Source organism: Cryptomeria japonica, chromosome 10 (assembly GCF_030272615.1).
Source record: "Cryptomeria japonica chromosome 10, Sugi_1.0, whole genome shotgun sequence".
Lineage (NCBI taxonomy): Eukaryota > Viridiplantae > Streptophyta > Pinopsida > Cupressales > Cupressaceae > Cryptomeria > Cryptomeria japonica.
The window spans coordinates 754817164-754825641 of NC_081414.1; positions in this window are offsets into that span (position 1 = coordinate 754817164).

The window sequence follows — 8478 nt, forward strand, 5'->3', positions numbered from 1 at the left end:
TTTAGATATTATTTATGGTACTATCCATGGGCTCAAAAAAGATGCTAATTTATTTTGGTTTGTTCTCTCAGCTCATACTCTATGGTATATTTGGAAAATTATAAATGAATAAAAATTCTAGGGTATTGACATAATCTTTACTAAGTCTTTCCGTAGGCTCACTTTTTATAATATTGCGGTATAGATCTGTTTTACTATGAATTTTGAAAGGAACAAGCTCCCCTGATTAGTTAGAGATGGCTAAGATGCTATGTTCATTTACGAGATGAAGGATGGGTACAAATGGAGAAGGATTACAGAGAACCAAGCTTCCTTTGAACATGCCCTTTCCAAGCTACTGGAGGAGATAAAGAGCAACAGAGAACTCTCCTATGCTCATGTGGAGATATTTTTGCAGCTTCAGGTCCGTAAAAATATTATCTTGATGGAGGGAGCGCAAGGTTGGACTACATGGGTAGAATCTTATGATGAGATCCTTCAATGAGCTATTTTTGCTACAACACTATATCTTTTCTGATTATATGTATGATATCTATGGATATTTGTGTTATAGCTGAGGTAGGCATGTGATGTAACAATTTTTGCTCATGCTTAACACTCTGGGTCTCTTTTTTGGTTGAGGTTTGGCCTCCCCGGATGTACTCTATGCTTTAACTAACAATTTTTAATACAAAAATAAAATAAAAAATTATATAATATTTCCATATTTTAGTTACAAAAAATTGTTAAATATATTATAGAAATATATTATTATTTAATTTTACATTATTATAGATCTATATATAATATACATATATAGGGTTAGGTTCATGTTTTTCAATAATATTAGTACAATATAATATAGAGCATAATAATACTAGGATTGTAGACACCTAAAATTGTCCTGTCTAATTAAATAAATATATTTATTTATTTAATTATTTTAGCCTAATTCTTTTATTAATTAAATAAATCCTTATTTATTTAATTGATCCCACTTCTTCTATTAATTAAATAATTATTTATTTATTTAATTAATTCATAACCTTTTCTACCCCTGACACATGTCATTCATATATTAATTTCTACACTACTTACCCTCTTATTATTTTCTTATTTTCTCTACCTACACTCTAATCTAGGCCGACCATTTATCTTTTACACCTCTCAATCTTATCCCTCCATTTCTTATAGTGTCTTCTATATAAGGAGATGCTTCCTTCATTATCAACCCTATTACACTAATCATCTACGCATTCTAATTAGTTAATCAAGTATTCTAGCATTTGAACTTTCATATGTGATCAAGCCTACTTTCAACCACATTTCCGTTCTTTATTGAGCTCATGTACACATAAAATCTGAGAGCAAATATATCAAGCTAGATCAATGGAGATAGGAAGAATGGAGATCCAAACCCTATTGGACATGCGATGGTATAATCTTTGTGATTTTATTTGATTTGCATTGTCTTAGGTAATCTTCATATGTTATGGTGGATCTTTGTTGTTGTTACGCTAGGGTTTTGTGGTTGAATCTATTTAGTCTTTCAATGTTGTTGTTTCCATTTTCACCATAAACATTTTGGCACACCTAGTGGGACATGGATTTTTGTTAGATATATGTTTTTTGCAGATTTTTCTAACCCTATATTGCGGTTTTGTAAAACAATTTGGAGAATAACCTTGTGCAGCTAGGGTTTTGAACACAAAATTAAGATCTTGAAGAGATTTGATCCTATTTCACAAATAGCTTGGATTTTTTGCACCAAGTTTTGTTGGTAGGTTGAAGACAATATCAATGGATATTAATCCAAAATTCAGAATTTTTTGAGCACATCTCTATTTTCAATGATTTGTTTATGAATTTTCATGAAAATTTAATTTTGAGAGCAAATGAGCAAATTTTTTAGATTTTCTTACATTTTTGGAAATCTATCAAAATTGTACATGGGATTTTTTCTTTGTGATTTTAATTTTGATCCAAAATATTTCCTTAAAAATTAGATCTTTGAAAATTAGGGTTTTTAGTTATTGTGATCAAATCTCACAAACGACTTTGAATTTTGACATTAAAAAAAAATTTCAAGTCAAAAGATGTATCAGGAATGCTTAATAAAAAATTCAGATGTTTTTGAGCATATTTAAATTTTCTATGAATTTTGTATGTATTTTCATAAAGAAATTAAGTTTGAGAGAAAATCAGAGAATTTTTCAGATTTTCTTACATTTTTTTATAACTCGCAGAATTATACATAGGATCTATTCTTTGTGATTTTAATTTTGATGCTAAATATTTCCTCAAAAATTGGATTTTTAAAAATGAGGGTTTTTCATTATTTTGATCAGATCTCACAAACTGTTTTGAATTTTGACATCACATTTTATTTGAAAGTCAAAAAAAGTATCAGAAATTTGCAGTAAAAAAATCATAGTTTTTGGATAATATGTGAATTTTCTATGAATTGTTTATGCATTTTCATAAAAAAATAATTTTGAGAGAAAATGAGCGCATTTTTCGGATTTTGTTACATTTTTGGAAATCTCTCAGAATTATACACATGATATATTCTTTGTGATTTTAAATTGGATGCAAAATCATTCCTAAAAAATTAGATCTTTGAAAATTAGGGTTTTGCATTATTTTGCTCATATCTCAAAAACTACTTGGATTTTTTGCAGTTTTTTTTTTTTTGTAGGTTGGGAATGGTATCAAGAGTTTCTAGTAAAAAATTTAGATTTTTTGGATCAATGTTGCATTTTCTATGATTTTTTTATGATTTTTCATAAAAAATTAATTTTTGGAGCAAATTAGCAAATTTTAAGGATTTTCTTACATTTTTGAAAATGTCTTGAAATTTTATAGGTTCTCTATTTTTTTATGATGCAAAAAGACTCATGGAAAATCAGATATTTGAATTTGTCAAAAAACACATTATTCGAAGCCCCCTATTTCACAAAGTCTTTTGGATCTAAAATTTACCTAACTTGTGTGCTTGCAGGAGGGGTATTATTGAAAAACTACTAACAAAACTTTGTTGCACCTTTTTATTTTAGAAAGCCAAAATCCTTCTAGTTGTTGGGGTAGGAGGTCGGACCTCTGGAGCGGCCCACACACATATGGTTCTTAGTTAAGATACAAAGTTTGCCACGAGGAGTTTTAATGGGGACTGATGCTTGGCTACTCCGGAGAAGTGAGTGCCGAGGATGGAGCTAGTGGGGTCAAGCATCTAAGTATCCACAACAAATAATGTAGCCTCGGGGGAAACCCCATGTTGGATCAACAACTATTGTCTTGGCCAGCCATAAGAACTGTGCTTGTCGTCTTTTGAACATTCAAACATTCAAGATCAAACATCCAAACATTGTGTCTTTTGTGTCTTCAAATGTATGCAAAACATTTTTACATCAAACAACACACTTTCTTTTTTAGTCATTTTGAGTCTAAACACTTGTAAACATTGAGTCCTCATCAATATTGTGTCCTCTTGTCACGAAAAACAGTCAAACATTTAGATTTGGTCACAACAACAACTTCAGAAATTGGAAAAAATCTACAATCCAACAAACAAGAGTAGTCAATTTTAGACTCATTGAGCTTCCTAGGTTATTTCTTTGGGATTTCATCTAGTATTCAACCAATTTCTGGGTCTCACAAAGTTCATCATTGCTTTACATCTTGCATTACATTCACATTTGTCTAAACTTGAGTCAAAAGGTCACTTGCTTGTGCTCATCTTGCTTTGTCAACACACTACATACAACAACATTTTGCTAATTGGTCCCTCGTCAAGGTCTATCACCTTTGGGTCTCATTTGGTCTTACTTAGAGTCAAGGTCAACTTACCTCATCAAGAGAAACTATCATCTCTTTGGAAGTCACACCTACTCTACTACATACATACTTGGTCTTACACTTTGGACATTGCAAGTACACCTTAGATTCATTTACATTCCATCCAACTCTTGGTCTTCCATACTCTTTCCATTTTCATCTAGTCTCCCACATCTTGGTCAATACCTAGTTCATGGTTGAAACCCATTCCCAAAAATCTAAGATGGAATCTAAAGAGGCTCAAGAGTCCGCAAACATGAGTGCCTATGAGTATGACAATGATGTCTTTTTTAATTTTTATCATACCACATTACCTAACATGGATGCCTATAGAAACATTCCAAATGTTGACAACATGGACAGTACAAACAAAAATGATACACACAATGACAATATGGCCAACTTTTCCGTACATTCAGCAGAAGTGGAAGACTCGATTATGGTTGCCCGTTTTAATCGATTAGTTGAGGAAATAATGAAGAGAGATAGACAATATTTCTTACAAGTGATGGCACAAAGTGGAGCCAAGATACCTCATGATTTTGACATGTCTCAAATAATGGAACATAGACCTATGCAAGAAACTCAACTCAACATGGATCAAAGGAGGCCTAATAGTGGAGGTAATAGAGGACCTGAGGTCCCATACACACATGGTCAAGCATATAGTACTCACCTTCGTAGACCATTATGGAAGTCTTATGCAGAAAAATATACTCAATCACATACCAATGCTAAGGACCAACCACCAAAGCAATTGGATCTCCAATGGCATGATCCAAATTTGGACACAAGGAAACCCCGCATGAAATTTGGGGGTAACACATTAGAACAAACTCATGACATGCCTGTAGAGTATGGTATACATGGACAAATAGATATTTTATTCCTCATCATGACTCTATACCAAGTGGTTTTATACGCAACATCACTATAGACGTCCTCCATATGAACATGTGTATGATCAATACCATCCATATATGCAACATGCTCCTCCTCCACCCGGTGGTTCAGGCATGGGGTATGGTCCAAGAAGTTGGTCTCCACCTAAGAATAATTTGGAGCAACAAATTAAGGACTTGCAAAAGAAAATGGAGGATATAAATAGACCGAAGCCAACTTACACAATGAGAGACATATGTCCCTATCAATTTGACAAAAGCATTCCAATGCCTCCCTTTCCTACACATTTCGTGACACCTAAGTTCGATAAGTACATAGGCAAAGGAGGTCCTAAGGCACATAAAAGATATTTTTTCACAGCTTGCATTGAGGTAGCAATAGAAGAAACATATTTGATGAGATTATTCCCACAAAGCTTAGGTGAGCAAGCTATGGGATGGTTCTCCCAACTTCCACCTGGAATTAAGTCATGGGGTGATCTAGCAGAAGCTTTTATCCAACATTTGTCATACAACATAGAGACAGACTTATCAGTCACTACTTTGTGCAACACCAAGCGAAAGGATGGAGAGTCTTTTTCATCATTTTTACAAAGATGTAGGAATCTAGCCAATAGATGCTGTTGTGAAATTCCACAAAAAAAAATGGTAGAGATGCTAACACAGAATGTCCATAGACAAATTGGTTATGATTTAAGAAAATATTGTTTGTATACCTACAAGGATCTCATTGAAAAAGGCTTAGCGATAGAGAAGGTCCAAATTGAACAAGGAGTCATTAAGATATTCAAAGAAAACAAAGAGGACTTTAAAGGAAAAGACAAGCCAAGATTTTGGAATAAAAACTAGAACACAGTTAATGATGGTGTTGTTGATGCCAATTTACAGTATGACCCAAAATCATTTTTTTCTAGATCAAGCTCTACAAACAATCAAGTGAATACTCAAACAACTTCAAAACCACAAAGAAAATACACCCCATTGGGAGAACCACTTGAATTAGCATTCAAGAAGGTAGTGGCAAACAAAATAATAACAATTCTATATCTGCCTCCATATGAGCCAAAGGTCAAACCAAATTGGTGGAATGATGATGAGTATTGTTAATTTCATAAGAGCAAGGGTCATAAAACAGGAAATTGTCATTGGCTGAAGAACATCATACAAGATCTTATTGATAGAGGTGACATTGAGATTGAAGGACACTCGTCCAATCAAGAACATGAAATGTTTAAAGAGCCATTCCCAAAACATGATAAGGGAAAACTAAAGCCACAGATGAGCAAACCAACTATACCAGAGCATCCTATAACTATGATTCAACTATCAATCACATTTCAATGGACAATTATGTCTCTACCATTATCATCAAGGACAAAACACCTGAAAATTCTACCCAATGACCCAAGGTGGTCCTAAAAGGCATTGTATCTTCTTCTGAACCTACCTCTGAATGTAATGTTACAACTTGTCGAGGTAAATTCACATTGCAAAGTTCTCCAGCTAAAACCACTGCTTACTCACCAACCGAACCTAAGTATGACCTTGTAGAACAGTTAGGGAAGACACCCGCACATATCTCCATCCTAGAGCTTTTACACATATCCCCTGCACATAAGGCCATTCTTGACAAAAATTTTAGAGACACTTATGTCTCCATAGATTTGAAGGTGGACCAATTTCAATCCATGGTGGGATACCTTTCCGTTCCACACTCCCTTACATTCATAGAAGCTGAGGACGCCTCCGTGAGCCAACCACATAATGCATTTTTACACATTGAAGCCTTCCTACCCAAACATCGAATAAAATGAGTCCTGATAGATGGAGGAGTTGGTCTCAATATTTGTACGTTGAGCACTATTAAACATAAAATCTGAGAGCAAATATATCAAGAAAGATCAATGGAGATAGGAAGAATGGAGATCCAAATCCTATTCAACATGTGATTTTATAATCTTTGTGATTTTATTTGATTTGCATTGTCTTAGGTAATCTTCATATGTTATGGTGGATCTTTGTTGTTGTTACGCTAGGGTTTTGTGGTTGAATCTATTTAGTCTTTCAATGTTGTTGTTTCCATTTTCACCATAAACAAGGATTATTAAATAGATTCCAAAGACATTTATCCACATTTTTTTAAAAATATTTCTTAAAAGATGTATATACTAGTAAGATAGTCTACATATGTATTAAAAGGTTAAATAAAAAGGCAGGCCACACTTCCATTTTATTATCAAGTCCACCCCTCGAGGTTTATATTAAGTGTTAAAAATAAATTTTAAATAGTAGAATAGTTTAGAGGTGTATTCTAATATAAGATTAGGGTTTAAGTGGATTTTAAATAATTAGATAGTACACAAGCTCATTATAAGATTGGGGTTAAACTATATTTTAAATAATGAGATAGTTCACAACATCAAATAAGAAGACTATCCCCTTATGCATCCTACGAGTAAATGTGAAAATCATTAAATACATAAATAAGACCATCCCTTCACATGTCTTACTATTTAACTTTTTGAAACTAATTTTAACCAATAAGACTGAGATAGTCCACAATATGAAATAATAAGACTATCCTCCGATGTGTTCTATGATTAAATGTTAAAATCATTAAATACATAGATAATTCACAACTTTAAAATAAATTTTTTAACTAATTTAAACCACTAGAATAGACAAGCAATCTCTAAATGACGCATAACTCAGTCCAACAAAATCAAGAGAAATAGAAGCCAAATACAAGATAGAGAAGAAACGTGCTTGTTAATACCAGTGACTTTGGAAACTGACAAGATTGAGTAGATCGTCCTACTTTTGTACATCATTCATTAATGTCCTTCACAAGCTTGGTGAGAACTGTGATCGAGCTTGGGGGCTTAGTATTTGCAAAAGGAGGATGGTTTGTGGGAGGGGATGAAAGGTTAGCATCATCATTAATATACTTGATAGAGAATCAATTTGAGCCTATGGTTTTGGATGAATTTAACTCATTAGAGGAAATTGAATCACACTCCGAGTCCTCAATAATTTCCACCCACTTATGCTCCTCAATGTAGGGATCCTCAATAAAGTCATTTTGAGAAGTAGAGATGGCCTTGAGTTTGGCCATGTGTGCAAGGTTTTTTCTAGTAGGAAATTTAGGGCTTGAATGGGAAACTTCAGTAGAATTGGATGGGGTGATAATGAGGTCAACAAAAAAATTGGGGTCATAGGTGGACCCAATTTCATCAACGGGGATCCCACCTAGGGGGGTTTGGTAAAAATGAAAATAATATAGCCTACAAATAAGACCCTTTCAAGGGTGGGTTTACTGTAGCAATATCCCTAGAGATAGATTGAGACAAAGAATATAAAACCCAATAAGGAAAGTTTAGTCTTACCTCATGGTACAAGTGGTTCAACATAGACAAGAGCTGAAGGTGAAATCTCCTCTTCTTGCCATTGAGCATAAAGTATTTCATAAAGAGTAGGGAAACCTCATTCCAAACACGCAGGAGATCCTTACGTTTGTAGCCACTTTGCAATTTAGAAACCCCTTCAACAGGTTGATAGAATTGGTCAAAATCTTCCTTATAATTTCACTTAGGTATTTTTAGGAGCGTAATGTTGTCGAGGGCCAACCCAGTAACTCTCACTATTGTTACCTCAAACACATCAAAGGTAATTCTCCCAAGCTTCACAATGACATTGTTCCAGGCTTGAACAAAGGTTGTAGATAATTTGGGGTCATGGTGGGCCATGCCCTCCACATAGGAGT